The sequence below is a fragment of the Salvelinus sp. IW2-2015 genome, unplaced genomic scaffold (genome assembly GCF_002910315.2).
Source record: "Salvelinus sp. IW2-2015 unplaced genomic scaffold, ASM291031v2 Un_scaffold16323, whole genome shotgun sequence".
Classification (NCBI taxonomy): Eukaryota; Metazoa; Chordata; class Actinopteri; order Salmoniformes; family Salmonidae; genus Salvelinus; species Salvelinus sp. IW2-2015.
The window spans coordinates 1,061,791-1,082,508 of NW_019957534.1; positions in this window are offsets into that span (position 1 = coordinate 1,061,791).

Genomic DNA, 20,718 nt, shown 5'->3' on the forward strand with positions numbered 1-20,718 from the left:
TTGCTTGTACGTTCCTGACCTATTTATTTAGTTTGTTATGTGTGTTAGTTGGTCAGGACGTGAGGTTGGGTGGGCACTCTATGTTTTCTGTTTCTGTGTTGGTTTTGGGTTGCCTGGTATGGCTCTTATTAGAGGCAGGTGTTTGGCGTTCCTCTAATTAGAGTCATATTTAGGTAGGCGTTGTCACAGTGTTCGTTGTGGGTGATTGTCTTCCGTGTCTGTGTAATTGTTTGCCCATACGGGACTGTGTAGGTTTGTTCGGTTTGTGTAGTCTAAATGTCCTATTCGTGCGTCCTTCTTGTTTTATGTGAGTTCGTCGTATAGGTTTGTCTACACGTTTGTTATTTTTGTTAGTTTATTCAAGTTCGTGTTTTTTCGTTAATAAATGTCATTTACTACGCTGCGCCTTGGTTCCCTCAATACTCCTCCTCTTCAGAAGAAGAGGAGGAGGACTGGCGTTACAGAATCACCCACCAAATCTCCAGAACCAAGCAGCGGAGTAAACGGAGTAAGGGACAGGAAAAGAAGGAGGAATGGACTTGGGACGATATATGGACGGGAGAGGTTGCTACACATGGGGGAGATCCTGGCTGGTAGGGATCGCCTCCCATGGGAACAGCTGGAGGCACTGAGGAGAGAGAGGCTACCGGAGAGAGGAACCGGAGTTATGAGGGAACGCGTCTGGCACGGAAGCCCAAAAAGCCGTGAGTAACACCCAAAATTTTTGGGGGGGCTAAGAGGTAGTGGGCAAGGGCAGGTAGGAGACCTGCGCCACTTCCCAGGCTTACCGTGGAGAGCGGGAGTACGGGCAGGCGCCGTGTTACGCAGTAGAGCGCACGGTGTTCCTGTACGAGTGCATAGCCCAGTGCGGGTTATTCCACCCCCGCACTGGTAGGCTAGATTGGGTATTGAGCAGGTGTCATGAGGCCGGTTCAACGCGTCTGGTCTCCAGTGCGTCTCCTCGGGCGGCATACATGGCACCTGCCTTCGCATGGTTTCCCCGGTTCGCCTACATAGCCCGGTGCGGGTTATTCCACCTCCCAGCACTGGTCGGGCACCGGGAGCATTCAACCAGGTAAGGTTGGGCAGGCTCAATGCTCAAGAGAGCCAGTACGCCTGCACGGTCCGGTATTTACGGCGCCACCTCCCGCCCCAGCCTAGTACCTACAGTGCCTACACTACGCACTAGGCTACCAGGCGTCTCCTGAGCCCTTTCCTCCTCACGCACTCTCCCTGTAGTGCGTGTATCCAGTTCGGTGCCTCCAGTTCCGGCACCACGCACTAAGCCTCCTGTGCGTCTCCAGAGCCCTGTACACACTGTTTTCTTCCCCTACTAATCCTGATGTGCTTGTCTCAGCCCGGTGTCACCAGTGCCGGTACCACGCACCAGGTATAGAGTGGGCTTTGAGAGTACAGTGTGCCCTGTCCCTGCTCCCCGCACTAGTATGAAGGTGCGTGTCCTTAGCCCGGTGCCTCCAGTTCCGGCACCACGCACCAGGTCTACAGTGCGCATTATCCGGCCAGAGCCATCCGTCTCCCCAGCGCATCTGAGCCATCCGTCTCACCAGCGCCATCTGAGCCATCCGTCTCCCCAGCGCCATCTGAGCCATCCGTCTCCAGCGCCGTCTGAGCCATCCGTCTGCAATGAGCCTGCAAAGCCGCCCGTCTGCATGAGCTGCAAAGCCGCTCTGCCATGAGCCTACAGAGCGCCCGCCAGACAGGAGCCGCTAGAGCGCCCCGCCAGACAGGAGCCGCTAGAGCCGTCCGTCAGACAGGATCTGCCAGAGCCGCCAACCAGACAGGATCTGCCAGAGCCCAACCAGACAGGATCTGCCAGAGCGCCAACCAGACAGGATCTGCCAGAGCCGCAACACCGAACAGGATCTGCCAGAGCCGCCAGCGAGCCATGAGCTGCCAGAGCCGCCAGCGAGCCATGAGCTGCCAGAGCCGCAGCGGCATGAGCAGCAGAGCGTCAGAGAGCCATGAGCGCCAGAGCCGTCAGCCTGCCATGAGCGTCGAGAGCCGTAGCCAGCCATGAGCGTCGAGAGCCGTCAGCCAGCCATGAGCGTCGAGAGCCGTCAGCCAGCCATGAGCGTCGAGAGCCGTCAGCCTGCCATGAGCGTCCAGATTCGTCAGTCAGCAGAGGAGCTGCCCTTCAGCCAGAAATGGCTATATACCAGAACTGCCCCTCAGTCCAGAGCTGTCTCTCTGTCCGGAGCTGCCTTTCAGTCCGGAGTTGCCCCTCTATTATGATTCCCTCTCTTCTTGATCTACCTCTTTATTCTTATCTATCCCTCTGTCTTGATTTATTCCTCTGTCCCGGTGCTGTCCTGTCATGGATGTTACAAAGAGGATTTTGTGGGAATGGGTGGACATTTTTAGGGGTAGATGGAGGTTGGGATTGACTATGGTGGGGTGGGGACCTCGCCCGGAGCCTGAGCCACCACCGTGGTCAGATGCCCACCCAGACCCTCCCTGACTTTGTGCTGGTGCGCCCGGAGTTCGCACCTTATGGGGGGGGTTATGTCACGTTCCTGACTATTTATGTTAGTTTGTTATGTGTGTTAGTTGGTCAGGACGTGAGGTTGGGTGGGCACTCTATGTTTTCTGTTTCTGTGTTGGTTTTGGGTTGCTGGTATGGCTCTTATTAGAGGCAGGTGTTTGGCGTTCCTCTAATTAAGAGTCATATTAGGTAGGCGTTGTCACAGTGTTCGTTGTGGGTGATTGTCTTCCGTGTCTGTGTAATTGTTGCACCATACGGACTGTGTAGGTTTGTTCGGTTTGTGTAGTCTAAATGTCCTATTCGTGCGTTCTTCTTGTTTTATGTGAGTTCGTCGTATAGGTTTGTCTACACCGTTTGTTATTTTTGTTAGTTTATTCAAGTTCGTGTTTTTTCGTTAATAAAATGTCATTTCACTACGCTGCGCCTTGGTTCCCTCAATACTCCTCCTCTTCAGATGAAGAGGCAGGAGCGACTGACATTTTATTAACGAAAAAACACGAATTGAATAACTAAAAAATAACAAACGGTGTAGACAACTATACGAGAATCACATAAAACAGAAGAAGCGCACGAATGGCATTTAGACTACACAAACCGAACAACCGTACACAGTCCGTAATGGTGCAACATTTAACAGACACGAAGACAATCACCCAAACGAAACATGTGACAACGCCTACCTATATGATCTTAATTAGAGGAACGCAACCACTTGCTCTAATTAAGAGCATACAGGCAACCAAAGTGCTGCAGAACTGAACATGGCTGAGTCAGTCACAGATGGCCCACTGCAGCCATTAGTTAAGGCAGTCCACCAGCGTTCAAAGTAGAGGGAACTAAAAGAGAAATAGCTGAAAATGGAGAGACAAATCTAAATTGCTACTACTGCTGTACTACCGCAGATGGAAACTGGAAGACACACAAACTGCTCTTTCCATGACAGACTGACCAGGAGATTCAAATCAAATCAAATTCCAGGTGAAAGCTATGATCCCTTATTGATGACACCTATTAATTCCACTTCAATCAGTGTAGATGAAGGTGAGGAGAAAATTGAGTCATGGATCGTGTATGTGTGTCATTCAGAGGGTAAATAGGAAAGACAAAATATTTAAGTGCCTTTGAACGGGGTARGGTCGTAGGTGCCAGGCACACCGGTTTGTGTCAAGAACTGCATCGCTGCTTGGTTTTTCACGCTCAACAGTTTCCTGTGTGTATCAAGAATGGTCCACCATCCAAATATTAGGAAAGTGTTCTTAATGTTTTGTTCACTGTGCACATTTAAAGGGATACTACGAGATGTAGCATTTGAAATGATGGTATGTTGCTGCTGTACGTGTAGACTTCCAATCAATGCGCTAACGCTAGTTAGCATTGACTTGCAAAACTACCGCTAACTTCCTTCATACTGTACGCAGAGACAMAAACATTTTATAATCTTGCAGTATCCCATTAAATCCGTCATTGACATTTTAGTCTTAATTCACAGCAATTAATTGGTGTAATTTAATTTAAGGACAATAGGCAAAGAAAATTAAAACAAGGCAGTCCATTATTCTCCTGAATGTATATTAATGGGTATTTTGTTGTTTGTAAGTACAGTATATGTATTGAAATGGGTTTTAGACAGCTTTTATGCAATTGTGGACTTGTAGTGTAAATGAACAAAACCACAGAAGCTTGAAATGTAAAGTGTTAACTGGGCTGGACATGTAAAGGCTTAACTGGGCTGGACTTGTAAAGGCTTAAATGGACTGGACATGAAATGTTAGAGAGGACCTCACAAACAACGTTCATCTCATTTAGATCTCACTGATGTCAGTTTTCTTTAAACTGTGGATCTAATTGATATGGCTCAGGTGAGGCTTTGGCCTGTGAGTCTGTGAGTTAATGACAGATAGCTCAGACTCTGTTCCCATCATCAAGCGTCAGAACGGCAAGAGAAAGTGAGAGAAAGAAACAACAACTAATTAAGCTGTGACGTTAATATGGTTTAGCACAGCGAAGGATTAGTTTCTGTCATGGGATGGTGAGCTGTGCATGCTAATGCTTAAGGAAGGGACGAGACAAATACTTCATCTGGAAAAAAGCAGAAGGAGCATCACTTCATGGAGAAATGCTCAAATTTTAAAATATTGATAGTGACAGTGGCCTAAAAGAAACAGTTCGATGCTCATGAAAATCTGTGAAATGTGTTCTGAAATCATTTGGCGCAATGTGAAATAAGGATAGAATTGTCAAATCAAGCGGGAATTCGTTTTGCATGGGCATATCAAGAAACAACACAGAGAGAGGGAAAGAGAGAGAGAAAAAAACATAATGCCAGAGAAGAGAGAGCATATCCCCATTATTGTAGACTTTGATTCTGACACACCATTGAGATTCTGACACCGTGGCCTGAGATACATTTGCAAACATGACCTGCGGCTTGGCAATTATCTTTCCAAGACCGCATCATTTCAGCTCCGGGGTCGACCCTGCCTGTCACCAACTGTCTATCCTTTCCAGTGACAGGTGCAAGGGTAAATGAAAACATCTCTCCATTGCCAAATAATCACTCCCAGAAAGAATGCAATATGTGGGGTCAAAGGGCATTGCTTTCATTAACAAACAGCAGTGACTATCATGGGTCGACCCTGTGTCACCGGGTGTTTGAGTATATAAAAGACCCTTTTAGACTCCTAATTACATCCCACTCACTGTCGCCCGAGAAGGTGTGAAAGTGTACAGGAAAATGCTATGTGTTGCCAGCCAATGCATTGGCCTACGCAAATACAGCTTGGAGATCTGAAGCAGCCTACATATACTGTATCTATAGGTAGACTTGCTCAGCTGCCAATATACTGTACTGTATATCATAATATGTCAGTGTATTGTAAAGAAGATACAAGGTAAAAGGATAGAGTGTTCTGGCCATCTAGAATATTCAGAGGTTGAACTGAGTTCCTTTCTCCTCGTCATCTTTATCAGAGATACAGATCCAGACCCATTATCAGGGGTCGCGTTAGTTTTTCACGCAGAAAGAAAAGATCAAATGCAGAAGAAATATCTTGTTGCATTTTGTAAATCTAAAATACTTCCTATTATAATTTCTGCTCGGCATCAGACAGATTTTGTGCTTCAGGCGCACTTCTCCACTCGGATGAAAATTCATGAACAGGCATTTTATCAGCAGACTGTGCTCTGACTGATGTGTAGCTACTTTTTTCATGTACTTTTCTCAGTGTAACATACTTTTCTCTGGTAAAATTAAAGGTTAAATCCTTAAGAGTCTATTGACGTGTGTCAATCTAATTTACATATTTTTAAAAATCGCTATCAAAAGCCGTCAGTTTAATAAACAAATTAGGCACATTTGGGCAGTCTTGATACACAGTTTTGAACAGAAATACAATGGTTCATTGGATATGTCTAAAACTTTGAACATACAAAATCTATATTGCACCTGGGCTGGAAGAATAGATTATGGCCTTTCTCTTGCATCGGCCATGCATAGTATTTGCAACAAAGAAAACGTATTAATTGTAGGCTGCTAGCTAAATATTGTTGCACCTATGTTGTCATCTGATGAAAATTGTAATATTTTTGGCCAAATGTGTTGTACTAGTGTATTTTATGTGAAGGAAACGTATAGTTGCACACCTCTGATCACTCTATTCAAGCAAAAAACACTGTTGACTTTCAATGTAAAATGAAAGTGAAATGATTTAAAACAGATTTTATTGATGGTCTGCATTTTGAAAATGCAGATTTCTGAACTCTAAAACGACCCCTGGTTACATTTCCCTCCCATTCCACATTATGACACAGAAATCTCAAGCTTAGATATTTATGAGGCTCAAGACTTGGGTTTCATGGTATGGTATTATAATAACACCATTAGTCAGGCAGAGATAGCCACTGCTTTTGGCCCCTCCATGATAGACGTGAGGGTTCTGGCCTAAAGGATCCATATGAGATTTCACTGGTGACCCCACACCCACTAGAATCTGAGAACTGAATTGGATCTCCATCGATACTCCCATCTCCATTACACTGCATTAACCCCTGGGTGAATGATCTGTATCACAAGTTCGTCCTGTCTAATTGCTACATGCATTAGTTTTTATCATCATTATTGCTATATCCTATACTTTTCATGATTCATTTTATCCTGTGTGTTGGTGTCGGGTAGAGGACAACTACAAGGTAAGCATATCTTCATGGATCATGTGGTTCTGTAGATGGAGGAAAATTAAGTGACATTTCTGAGAGTAAGGACTTCTTGTTCTCAATTTATTACAGTATTGTACATTTTCTTGATTACCACATTAGTGGTAATGGTAGCTGTGCTCCTTATAATAATAATAATACATATAATAATACAAATACTAATTATTATTATTACGATGATGATTATTATTATTTGACTATGGGTTAAACAGTTTGGCGACACGTGGAAGACATGCTAGTCTGTACAGTAGACATTTTTTCAAATCCATAGACGTGCCAGAGGTGAGTCTCATGGACTTAATTTCAGAGAACATTGACTAATTCTGGTAAATACAGTGTTTAGCTTGTTTTCCAGAATACCGTTTTTGTGGAATATATCATTTAAACTAATGACTCGTTACTCGTCTTGTAACGGTAGGCTACACACTGGGTTTGTCAATGGGAATGTCTAGATGCCAAAGAATTAGCAGCAATAAACAATTCCAGCCAATACATTGTGGCGATGACCGACCACACAATACCCAGTCCCTCAGTCTGACTGAGTTCTTTGTCTGACACAACTACCGTAGTGGCCAAAAGTTTTGAGAATGACACAAATATTAATTTCCACAAAGTTTGCTGTTTCAGTGTCTTTAGATATTTTTATCAGATGTTACTATGGAATACTGAAGTATAATTACAAGCATTTCATAAGTGTCAAAGGCTTGTATTGACAATTGCATGAAGTTGATGCAACGGGTCAATATTTGCAGTGATGACCCTTATTTTTCAAGACCTCTGCAATCCGCCCTGGCATGCTGTCAATTAACTTCTGGGCCACATCCTGACTGATGGCAGCCCATTCTTGCATAATCAATGCTTGGAGTTTGTCAGAATTTGTGTTTTTTTGTTGTCCACCCGTCTCTTGAGGATTGACCACAAGTTCTCAATGGGATTAAGGTCTGGGGAGTTTTCTGGCATGGACCAAAAAATATCAATGTTTTGGTTCCCCTAGCAACTATTATCACTTTTGCCTCTATGGCAAGGTGCTCATCATGCTGGAAAAGGCATTGTTGGTCGCAAAACTAGTTCGTGGATGGTTGGGACGAGTTGTGCTCGTGAGATGTTGGTACCATTCTTTATTCATGGCTTGTTCTTAGGCAAATGTGAAGGAGCCACTCCCTTGGCTGAGAGAACCACCTGATGTTTCCAGGATGCTTTACATGTTGGATGACACAGGATGAGATGGAGCTTCACGCTTTGTCTTCTCCGGACAACTTTTTTCTCTGGATGCACAAACATGGGAAAGGGATTCATTCAGAGAAAATGGACTTTAACCTATTCTTTCAGCAGTCAATCGTGTCCTTTTGCTGTTATAATCAATTGTCCTGATGTTTTTTCCTGGAAAGAAGTGGCTTCTTTTGCTGCCCTTCTTGACACCAGGCCATCCTCCAAAGTCTTGCGCCTCACTGTGTGTCAGACTGCCTCATACCTGCCTGCTGCCATTCTGAGGACAGCTCTGTACTGGTGGTGCCTCAATCCCGGAGCTGAATAAGCTTTAGGAGAAAGGTCCTGGCGTTGCTGGACTTTCTTGGGCGCTCTGAAACGCTCGTTCAAACATTGAACCATCCCTTGATGTTCTTGATGATCTGATAAATGGTTGATTTAGGTGCAGTCTTACTGGCAGCAATATCCTTGCCTGTGAAGCCCTTTTTGTGCAAAGCAATGATGACGGCACGTGTTTCCTTGCAGGTAACCATGCTTGACAGAGGAATAACAATGATTCCAGGCACCACCCTCCTTTTGAAGCTTCAAGTTTGTTATTCGAACTCAATCAGCAAGACAGAGTGATCTCCAGCCTTATCCTCGTCAACACTCACACCTGTGTTAACGAGAGAATCACTGACATGATGTCAGCTGGTCCTTTTGTGGCAGGGCTGAAATGCAGTGGAAATGTTTTTGGGGGATTCAGTTCATTTGCATGGCAAAGAGGGACTTTGCAATTAATTGCAATTCATCTGATCACTCTTCATAACATTCTGGAGTATATGCAAATTGCCATCCTACAAGCTGAGGCAGCAGACTTTGTGAAAATTAATATTTGTGTCATTCTCAAAACTTTTGGCCAAGACTGTAGAGTTGCGCAACTCTTGTAACTTTCCCAAAACTACCAGGAGCGAATTTTGGTAAAGTTGACAGATATGTGCAAACCTATTCACAACACACTCTTCAATCTTCATGACTCCTTAAGTTCAATATTGTTGCATTATTACTGCACCAGCCACCTGGACAGTATTGAAGAAATGTTCTTCTGTTCTAATTGGGTGATCAATCATGGTTTGCAGAATGTTAATCTTGTGAGGATCAGAGTTTAAGTTCATACAGATTTAGTATCCTCTAGAGCAGTGTTTCCCAAACTCGGTCCTGGGGACCCCAAGGGCTGTATGTTTTAGTTTTTTCCTTAGCACTTCATAGCTGATTCAAATAATCATCTAATCATCAATCTTTGATTACTTGAATCTGCTGTGTAGTGCTAGAGCAAAAACCAAAACATGGACCCCTTGGGGTCCACAGGACCGAGTTTGGGAAACACTGCTCTAGAGGGAGAATGAAATATATATATAGAGGGAAAATGAAATATACATTTTAACTCACAACTAGGTGATAAGTGCCACGAAATCGCCTCCTAAGGTTACTAATTTATGGAATTGTTTTAAGATGGTCATACTATGGATAATTTWGCTATTTGATTTAGAATTATAGGACCCCTTTAAATATTAAAAATAATATATTAAAAATATTAGAGAAAATATTTGGCCTTAATATCATAGCCCATAGAAATGCATTGAATAACACATTCATAAATGTCAAAAAAGAAAGTGAAAAAATTAATAAAGAGGAACAAGGTTTTGAAGTGTCTGTCCTATATCTAGGAGATATAAGAAAGCTCAGGAAATATTGTTGGTGTTTTTTACACACCTTTTTTTTGGTAGGCACCACGTTACCTCCATTTGCCATGAATTTATTTAACCGGTACCGGTTACCTTCAGATGGGTGCTGTAACACTTGTGGGGGGGGGATGTAGAGTGAAATAGAGAACACCATCATGGCCGTGTGTGAACCCCTTTCCACAGTGGGGTCACATTCGTTTTTAGCCGAAACGGTTTGGACGCTACAAACAGAAGTTGGCACATCAACGGTTTTGACTTCAGATGAGTCCCATGGGGCTTGTGGGGGTCGTAGAACAAAACGGAGAGTGGTCATATTAGTGTTTTAGGACAAACCATTCAGACGCTACAGACTACACCACTGTAGCTCGGCCTACTTCTTCTGCAGACGCAGAAGGCTGCCATAGGTGGACGCGGTGGAACGAGACGCAGCCTATGCAAAAAACWAAAAGGATATCTCCAGCTTAAACTGACGTATTTTGATGGGGATTTCTTTATTAGGAGGTTTTAATAAAGAGATACGCGTTACTATGGTGTGGGTTGCTGCAATGACCKTATAGTTTCTGTCACAATGGCAAAAAAAAATCCTCTCATACGCTGTGCACTTTTAACTGGTAAGGTCTAAAGTGGGGCCTTCCCCTTGCTTTTCCCTCTTGTTTGCCATGCAGTGTTTTTGTTACCATCTGTCCTCTTAACTTTTCATGAGCAAGGCTGCCTCCCCAGCCTGAGAGCTGTTCGGAAGGGGAGAGAAAGCGAGGGAAATAGTTTCTCTGAAATATATAATTCAGGGATTCAGCAATTTGTCCCGATGAGGCGTCGGAGTGTTTACCCTGCTCGCAATTAGAGAACAAAACCCTTTGAATGACTTGCCCTTGCTCTTCTTGCTATGTCATCCCTCTGGATTCTTGCGTTTTTGTTCCTTTGGTAGATGCAGCTGTTCTAGATGCCTGTTGGTGGGGCGACGACAATAATTAAGAGCCAATTACTCCACCTCTGGAGCCTTATTAACGAGCACTGAGAGCTGGCGGGGGAGGCCACAAGGTGTAATCACCCACAAGGAATGGCAGGATAATCGCATGACCACAGTCACTCTTTACCCAATCACCGCATACTACACTACACCCCTAATTTGGCATTTTACTCCTTTTATTGGTTTTGACCTCGCTTGTGCACCCCAAGTTGTGCACCCCGAAACATTGAGGAAATGGAGGTGACATCTGGAGGATTTGGCCTTCCCAGAGTTCTGGAATGTCTGTCCATCTCAATTTTCATGATTAATGCCAATATTATATAGTACACCAAAAAACAAATGTGGAAGATGATCTCTGAGCTATGTCTAGCAGTGGAGGCTCCTAAAGGGAGGGAGGACCATGCTTCTCAGAGGAGGAAGGGAGGACCATGCTTCTCAGAGGAGGAAGGGAGGACCATGCTTCTCAGAGGAGGAAGGGAGGACGCATGCTTCTCAGAGGAAGGAAGGAGACCATGCTTCTCAGAGGGGAAGGGAGGACCATGCTTCTCAGAGGAGCAGGGAGGACCATGCTTCTCAGAGGTGAGGAGAGGGAGGACCATGCTTCTCAGAGGGGAAGGGAGGACCATGCTTCTCAGAGGAGGAAAGGGAGGACCATGCTTCTCAGAGGGGAAGGGAGGACCATGCTTCTCAGAGGTGGAAGGGAGGACCATGCTTCAGAGGAGGAAGGGAGGACCATGCTTCTCAGAGAGGAAGCGGAGGACCATGCTTCTCAGAGGAGGAAGGGAGGACCATGCTTCTCAGAGGAGGAAGGGAGGACCATGCTTCTCAGAGGAGGAAGGGAGGACCATGCTCCTCAGTGAATTTCAGAAACATTTAAATAGTGAAACATTTAAAAACGTATCCTTTTTAGGTAAAACTATACAAAAAATATTAATATCCCCAAATAATTGATTAAAAGACACTGTTTTGCAATGAAGGTCTACATAGCCTCAACAGCACTCTGTAGGGTAGCACCATGGTGTAGCCGGAGGACAGATAGTTTCAGTACTCTTCTGGGTACATTGACTTTAATACAAAACCCAGGAGTCCTCRATCCGATCAGAGCTCATGCAGCGTGAACTGACATGTTGTCCACACAATCAAAGGATCAGATAATTAATCTGGTACTGAAAGCATAAGCTATAGCTAGCTAGCACTGCAGTGCATACAATGTGTAGTTGACTCAAAGACAGAGAAAGACAATAGTTGAATAGTTTTGAACAAATTAATTTCTTAAAAATTAAGGAGAAGCAAGAGAGAGAGAGGCAGAGAGAGCTAGATATATTTAGTAATTTGTTTTCACTTTCAGCTAGATTTTATTGCCACGCGGGCTCGCCGGTGTAACTGCTGAACTCCTTGCTGACTCTACACTGTACTGCATGATTGTAGCGGGTTTACTAACATGTTAACTCTAGTATCTATGTTGACTATGACTTTATAATATGGTGGCAGTCATAGGCTGTGTGTAGCAGTTAGCGGTTATGATATGAAGGTTTGGCTCGGAAAGGTTTTTTCACCTGGTCACAGACAGCTGATGTGTTGTGTACTGAAGTCCACAAGTAATGGTAAAAGGTCAGAGGAGGAGAGCGCGTAGATGTGAGAAAGAATTCTATAATTATCAAAGAGATCATGCTGTATGTGGCTGCTGTGAAAGTGAACTGAGTTTGCGTGTGATCATTCCGCCAATTCTGTAAAAAAAACATTCCATAAAAGGAAGCATACGCAATGAAATGGGGATAAAAATACCTGAATTTTGTCCAATAGAGACTCTCGTTTACAACTGCTGTCTGCCACCTTGATTTCTCAAATTTCTCTCCACCTGTACACCTACATTGTAAACTTTCATTTAGAGGCTAGGTTGTCAAAACCTCAAGTTGGGTATAAGGAAAATTTGAGTATCATGTAGTAGCCTAAACCTATCGATGTTACATTCAACTGGGTGAATGGAATATGAATGAGAGTCATCCAATATGCTGTAATAGAAAAAAGGCTATGCTCAGAAAAAAAACAATCGTCCTCCCTTATCACCGACCGTCTGATCTGAGCCTTCAGATTCTGGGCTGGCTTATATCAGATGTGTTATCCATGTCGGAATTTGTTAAGAAAAAGTCCATAGTTGTTCTAAAACATTGACAGAAGTTAACAGATTATTTTAGGGCCCAGTGAAGTCAAAAACTAGATTTTCCTGTGTTTTAAATATATTTCTATGATGTTGGAGTAACACTGTGGCATTTTGTTGGGATGGAGCTTTGGCCTTTCCATGGTGACATCAACATGCGATAAATTAGTTAATAGATAAATAAGAAAAAGAGTTCCTAAGCTCTTTGCCAATATCAGGTAGTTTTCAGTTTTCCCCTCCCAACTCAGACCGTTCCCAGACAGTCCAAGCTAAATTCTTGCTTGAGAAATTGCTCTTTTGGCGAAGAATGTATTTTTGTTTCTTTTTGAACATTTTAATTGAAAACAATCACAGTAAGGTACTTAAATGATACCAATAAAGTATTTGATATTAAGATAAAAATGGCTGCATTGGACTTTTAACAAGCTTAGTGAAATATCAACCTGATATATCAAGATCAAGGAGCCAAAGACCAACTCCTTGGTATATCCTAAAACAGGAAGAGCACCTGAATAAAATCCAATAAGATGAATTGATGGCCACAATCTCTCTAATCATGGCTGGACCTTTAAAAGAGCACTACTAATGGTAACATTTCAGACAGATGGCATCGTTTCTTGCTCCTTTCACTATCTCTGAATAACCATGGGACCCTCAGACTGGCAGCTCCTCTGCAAAGAACAGGACAGTAGCAGCCATTAATGACAATGTGATTGCTTTATGCGAGAGGTGCCCGAAGAGCAACTGAACGGAAATTAGGAAATAATGGAAGAGAGTAATGAAAACCGATGAAAACTGGCAGCATGGCTCAACAGGCATAGCTGCAAAAAAGAGAGAGAATTGCTTTGCTAATTCTGAGACGTTAGCCCCACACAAAAAATGGAGGGTAAAAAGGGGGGTGTTATATAAAATCATTCCCCTTGTTATTTCAGTTTGGCTTCTAATAGTGGCTTATCTCTTCTCCTCTTCAGGTCTAATTTAAGATCCCATCTCCTGCACCTCAGTGTGTGATAACACATCTGATTTGAACCAGCATGGAATCTGAATACTAAATGTGCTAGCTTGTATAGCTCCGAGATACAGAACAGAGAGAACTCATGCAAGGTAATCTCTCTCAGTCTCTCTCTTGTCTTTCGCTCTCTCATCTCCGAACACTTCCAAGATTTCAGCCACCTGGCGTTATCTAATATTGATGGTAAGGAAAAAATAGATACAGTTACATATCACAATATTATTTTTGGACTATATATCGATATTTGAATGCAAGTATTGAGTTGTAAAAAGACAAAAAAAAGTAGGTAGCTTTAGCTAGCGCTAGTAGGATGTACCTGAGCCAAAACTCAAAACTCCTATAGCTTGTTCTTCATCTTCTTTTTAAATAGTAAGCCAACATATTTTCAGCACTTTTATTTCCCTGACTGATCAAAACTCATTTTCTCGTTGCTCTCTTTTGTCCCTCTGCAGCATACATATAATGAGAAATATGTTTAGAACATCAAATCGCAATAAAAWTGCAGTATCAATCGCAATACATAAAGAATTGTGATAATCGTGATAATCGCAATACATATTGTATCGGTATCTAAGTATGGTGATAATATCGTATTGTGGGGTCCCTGACAATTCCCAGCTCTACGATCTAACGATATTTAATATTTGATTTGATTTACACAAAAGGAAGATAAAGACATTATGGGCATAGGATATCTGGCTGAATGGAGAGAGAAGCCAGTGGCAGAGGTTAAGTGCGTCCAGGAAAGAGTGTCGATATCACAGGAACAATTACAGCTTCATAAATGGGTCCTCCGTCTCTCCAAATAAGGAGCTCCATCAATCTGCCCTGACAGCAGGGTCCTTAGGCTGTCACACTCCCTTCTGCCCGCAATCTGTAGATTTCAACTTAGCCAAGAAATTGATCATCCGATTCAGGTATAACCTGGTTAGCCTCCGCGTCTGCTGTAGGTGAAGAGGGCCTCTGTGTGTGCTGTAGGTGAAGAGGGCCTCTGTGTCTGCTGTAGGTGAAGAGGGCCTCTGTCATTGGGCGAGATGACTGAGCACGGAGGCGCAGCAGTGGAAAATGGGTTACACACAAGACTGACTGGACCCTGAAGGAAAGTAGAGGGTGTGTATTCACCTTGAATGCACACCCTTTCACACATAAATACAGAAACCCGAAATCTACACATACACACAATGATCTTGCCAGATTGTCATTAACCCCTCTTTTTCTCAACAGTTAATGAAGAAGATACTTGGACCATGAGCATAGTATGACAAAAGTCAGTTGTGTTCATTCATGTGCAGCCTAAGTGGCCAGTTATGAGTGTGTTACTGTTCCCAAATATATCTACAATTTCAGAACATCAAAATTGTCAGCCAGCTTCTCTATATCCATTTCGGCAAAAACATGGAGATTAGCTCCAGTTGCAATGAGAGCAATACGTGAGATACTAAACACTCTGTAGCCAATCTATTGTGTGTCTGCTGTACCTGGACAGTTGACAAACGTCTTACAGTGAGATACATTACAGCATGCCGACGCAATTGTGAGAAATACTTGTATGCTTCACACAGATTTTGTTAGTCGGAAAAAAACATAAAGAAACCATAAACAAGCACGGTATCATGCACAGTAATGTATAGCTGCATATAAGAACCAGAGAGCTAGTCTGGGAACTGAACAGATACACTACCTGACAGACGGACAAATAAAAAGCCTTGTGAGAGGGATGCATGCCGAAAGTTTCCCTTGCCTGGTTTCCCTCAAAACAATCAACAGAAAACAGCTTTAGACAGATGCAAATCACCTCATTAACTCTCCAACCTAAATCCATTCTGCGAGAGGAGAGCGGGAGAAAAAAACTGATAAAACATCTGCTAGATTCGCCCATCTGTGCCAAGTGGAGAGGAAGCCTACTGCGTAAGGGGGATTGGGAGAATGGGWGGGGGAAGTGGGGGACGGGGGACGAAGGCAGTGTGCCCACGTCAACAAGTGCCAGGGATGGGAGAATGTGGTGTAATGAAGGAAGGACTGGGACTAGCAGAAATCCGCGGCTAACGGCTAAATCCCTCTGAAAACAATTAAAGTGCTGCCGTTCCCTTAGCAAACCGCCTGGGCTTCTGAAGCGTCCTGTTGTTCACTTTGTTATGGTCGCCTCCACTTTTTTTTGGAGAGGGATTGTGCTGTTGATGTGCCGGGGGCTTGGCTGTGCTGATCGGATCTGTGCGATAAGCCTCCACCCTCTCTTTGTCCGCGAGCCAGGCGAGACATGAGCAGTAAGCCCACTGGGTCAACTGAGGACAAGATGTCTGTCCGATACCTGAAAGGGAAGATCAAGACTCAGCACATGCTTGAGGGATCATATAAACAACCCATAAACACACTCGGCTTTTATGCAGCACTTGCTGAGGTATGAAGTGACCTTTTCTAAATAGATAAGTGACCTAGGACGTTGTTTTTATGTTTCACTTGTTGTATCACTACATTATTAAACCACACTGCAATATGGATATACTGGGTGGAACATAGGCGAGGGTAATGAGATCACTAATAACCTACATCAAAAATACATTTCAAAATATACCTTCAGGAATTGTAAATRATAAATTAACCACAGAAAAAAAGATTTGCTTTATTACTCTTTTGGCCCGTCCAAAAMAATGGATTGATGAAACCAATGGAGAGTTTTATAGTGGATGAGGAAAGTTAGCCATTTACAATTTAAAGTGCTTTGAGCATCTGTAAAAGCCCTACATAAATCCAATCAAGTATTCTTCCATATTGCTTGTCCAGTGTTGCCACAGAAATAGGCTATAGGGAAAATAAGCTATTTGAGAGTTTTGAAATACAGTCAGCAGGGAGGCTCTTTATAAAATACTGTGCGTGAAGCTTGCTGTCTCACTGAGGCTAATGTGAATTATCTGTGTAATCCTTGCTGCCTCAAGGATGCATAGATACACTAATAAGCCTTTAATCTTTACTCTTGTGTTGTTCTTGTCCCCCCCCCAAAAAAAAAGGATTATTTGTGTTGTTGATTTTCTAGCTGAGAGGAATTGTCATAAGCGAAAGTCGGGTTTTCGTTCCAGAATCCTCTGTATTTGGGAGAGTAAATAAGGATTACTCCAGATAATAGGATGTTTCCCCTTTGATTTATATGATGTTTAATATCTTAAGTAGAGACCATGGTATCGGTAATAGCAGTAATAAAAGCGGTGATTAGCAACCCGGCCGTTCTTTCTTATTGACAAGCTAAGCTTGATAGTGAAAGGCCCTGTTGGTTACTTGGCCTGGCAGCAAGCAACACGGGCCGGCCTGCTGTGAATATACTTCACCTAATGAGAGAGACAATTTAATGCTGAGGATAGATCAAAATGGTTAATGTCTTATCAGTAGCACGCCGTTGGCTCCAGGTGAAGGTGGCGCTTTGGAGGCTCTCTCGATTGGAGCCTCTCTCAGCTGTTGAAATAAATGAAGGAATTAACATTAAGCACCTCTCTCGGTAAGGCGCCAGGTCCCAGTACGCACTGCATACCGGTATGTCCTCAAGTCAGAATTGACTCCGCACAGTCTCACCACCACTTCTATAGCCATCAGTCAGGCTTTTCCCCCCTTAAAATGGTCTGCTAAATAAATTATTTCACTGCTACACTAACGGTGTACTAGGTGAGATGCAAGCCCATTTCTGTTGGTGGTTGCATGCAAAATGAATCGAGGTTGATATAATGCATTGGTGCAATGTAATGCAAACATGCAAATGTCATTGTCACCACTGAGAAATGTCCTCAGATAGAGTATGAGGCTGCATTCCTATTTTCTTTTTAGCTCCTTTTAAACCATAATTTGCTATCTCCTCTACCACTCTCTTCCCTCTCTTTTACATCTCTATCTCTCTCTCTCTGTTTTCTCTCTCTCTCTCTCTCTCTCTTTCTCCTCTCTCGCCTCTCTTCCTTCCTCTCTCTCTCTCTCCTCTCTCCTCATCTCTCTTCTCTTCTCTCTGCTCTCTCGTTGAATTCATTTCACATTAATTTCAAGCCTTTATTGCATGGAAACATATTTACATCGCCAAAGCAAGTGAAGTAGAAATAACAAAAGTGTCTCTGTCCTAGCTCTCTCTTCTCTCCGTCTCTCTCTTTCTCTCGGTGCAGCCTGGTTGTTTTGGAGTCTGATGTTTGTGGTGGAAAGCTTCTAACTAACTTTTTCTATTCTTTTCTATACATGTTATTTTCTATGTTGAGGGTTAATGCAAATTTTTTGGCGGATCCAAGTTTTTTTTCAAGTTAGGGGAATGAGGACAGTAGTAACTTCCTGGGGTGTTGGGAACGTGTAGTGTGGCGCAGGCTTCTCGCCTATGCGCGGAAGAGAGGCTTGTTATTACAGCATGATTAGGTGTGTTCTGAAGACGAGTAAGGTGGTAGAGTGTTGCTCGCGGTCGTACACAGGAGAGCTTGTTTATACATTTCTGCTTCAGAATGACAAAGCTGTTTGGTCATGAAAAGGTAATTTGTCGGTAGGCTAATGCTACAAATATTTTGTAAGATGGTGTGTTGGTGTCAATTTCACCTCTCTTACCCCTTCAACAAAGAAGTTGTAGTGGCAAATTTGCCTCCGTTTTATCACGGATGATCAAATTTAGGAGAAGAGCTGAGTCGTTTTGGTAAGTTTGCTTACGGTTTCTCGTGTGTACTGTCACAGGGTTTCAGGCAGATGCGTTAAACCGTTGTTCGTTCCGGAGGCGCGTGTTTATGTTTCTAACAAACAACGAGCAACAGCTAAGATGTGCATTTTTAAAGTGAGGCATGGGGAGGGAGCTCTATGGCAGGTTTTGCCAGCACAATAGTCTACGGGTTTTGAATGTTGGGATGGGGGACAGAGCTTTGCGTGCCCACATAACCTACACAGTGAGGATGACAAGCGCAAATGGGGAAATGAGGTCAAAATGCAGGGGTAGGAGAGCAGACAGCAGAGCTGGGCCAGTCAGTTCTAGAGATAGGTGGTGTAGATGAGTGCTAGTCAGGCTGAGAGATCGTAGGTAGTGGAGGCTGGGTCTAAGTCAGGCTAGAATTGGTGAGAAGCAGAGGTGTCTAGCAGGCTAGAGATGGTGGAGGAAGCACACAGGCACTGGGAGATCCTAGTCCAGCTAGAGATGGTGGGTGCTTTGAGGCTGGCCCTAGTTATGCTTAGGAGGGTGGTGTGAGGGTTGCTGGGTCTAGGCAGGTATGGATGTTGTATAACGAGGTGGCTGAGTCATAGTCAAGCTATGATGGTGGGGGTGCTGAGGCTGGCCCAAGTATGGCTATGGAGGGTGGTGTAAGATGATGCTGGGTTAAGAGTCATGCTATGGAGGGTTGGTGCGATATTGCTGGCGAGTCATGCTATGGAGGGTGGTGTAGATGTACTGGGTCTAGTCACGGTATTCTAGTGGATGAGGAGAGTATAGTGGGGAAGTGTAAGAGATTAGGGGGGGAGGAGAGGGTGTCAAGAGGCGAAAGGAGGGTGGTGGGAAAAGGGCCCATGGAATGTTGCTGTTTGCTGGTGGGTGAGGCCTAACCAGAGAGAAAGGGCAGGTGGTTCCAGGGTGGGAGATAGGAAGAGGAGGAAAGTGAGGTCTGAGGAGAGGATGAGGAGGTTTTTTTTTTTCAGACTCATCTTCAATTGGCCCAGAGCTGACGCCAGTCACCAGAGGGTCCTAGTACACCGTTGAGAGAACTGACAAGGTTCCTGAATGAGACTGAAGGGAAAAAAGGTAATCTTGATAGGCTTTTTTCCTGATTCTAGAAGTTTGTAAGAATCAGTACAACATGCTATGAGAAAATGAGTATGGCATGGTGTCTCTCTCACCCAAGAAACGGTTTAGGTTGAGGGAAGTGGGTCACAGTAATCACAGTGGCGTAAAGGTTTACCTTCAGACACTGTTTAAATGTTTAATTTCTTACTGACACTGGGGGCTTTTTGAGCTTTCCATATTGGGGTCTGTTTCTCTGCCTGGCTTTTTTCTTGGTGCTCACGTTACTTACTTATTATTGGAGTCTTTGGGTAGGATTTCGCTTTATATAAATGGTGCCAGAGATGCGGGGAAGGGAAGTGTGTTGGGTGAATATGTAAAAAGAAAGTATCAGGTGTGTTTTCTGGAGGAGAACGCATAGTGATGTGGTGAATGAAGTTGATTGGGGGCTCTGGTGAAAGGGGAAGTGTGGTTGAGCCATGGGAAAATCTAGTGCGGGGTGGCAGTCCTTTTTTGCACCGGGTCTGGCTGTAAAAATTTGCTCTCATAAAGGAGGTGTAGATAAGGGCAGGTTGCTTGTTGTTAGCGAGTTATACACATTGGGTTTGTTTAGTAAAATGTGGTATGCGCCAACAAGGGAGAGAAAAGGGGTTTATTTGGGAGTGCTTAGTCAGGAAACTCTACAAGTAGCTCGCCTGAGGAGCGCTGGGTGATGGAGGTGCTGGAAGTGTACATGGATGTTTTACAAAAGACAGAATGGGGAAGAGCCTCATTCAGTGTCAGTGGGAGTGTTTAAGGACATTTTAATCAGTTTGACCTAGTCAGGATGTTTGGAGAACCTAACATCAAACACAAGCAGTATATGTACGTGGGTGAGGTTTTTGGGCTTAGGGTGAAGTGCAGCTCGACTTGATCGTTTGTTACAATGTCCTAGGATGAGAATAGGTCTCTGCGTGCTGACTATTTCCCTCAGTGGGGTTTTCGGATCACCAAATAACAGTGCTGTCTATTTCACCAGGGCCTCGGCAGGCATTTTGGAAGTTCATGTAAGAGCTCTTACCAAGATATTGTTTTATCACTACTTTTTGTCAGGTTTCAGACTTTCCTTGCTGAAGAAAAATGGAGGAGCGAGCAGAGAGTATGAGTCTCTGAGTCAATGGTTGGGATGTGGGAAAGTGCAAATTCGGCTTTCTGTCAACAGTAGTACAGCTCTCTTCGCGGCACGG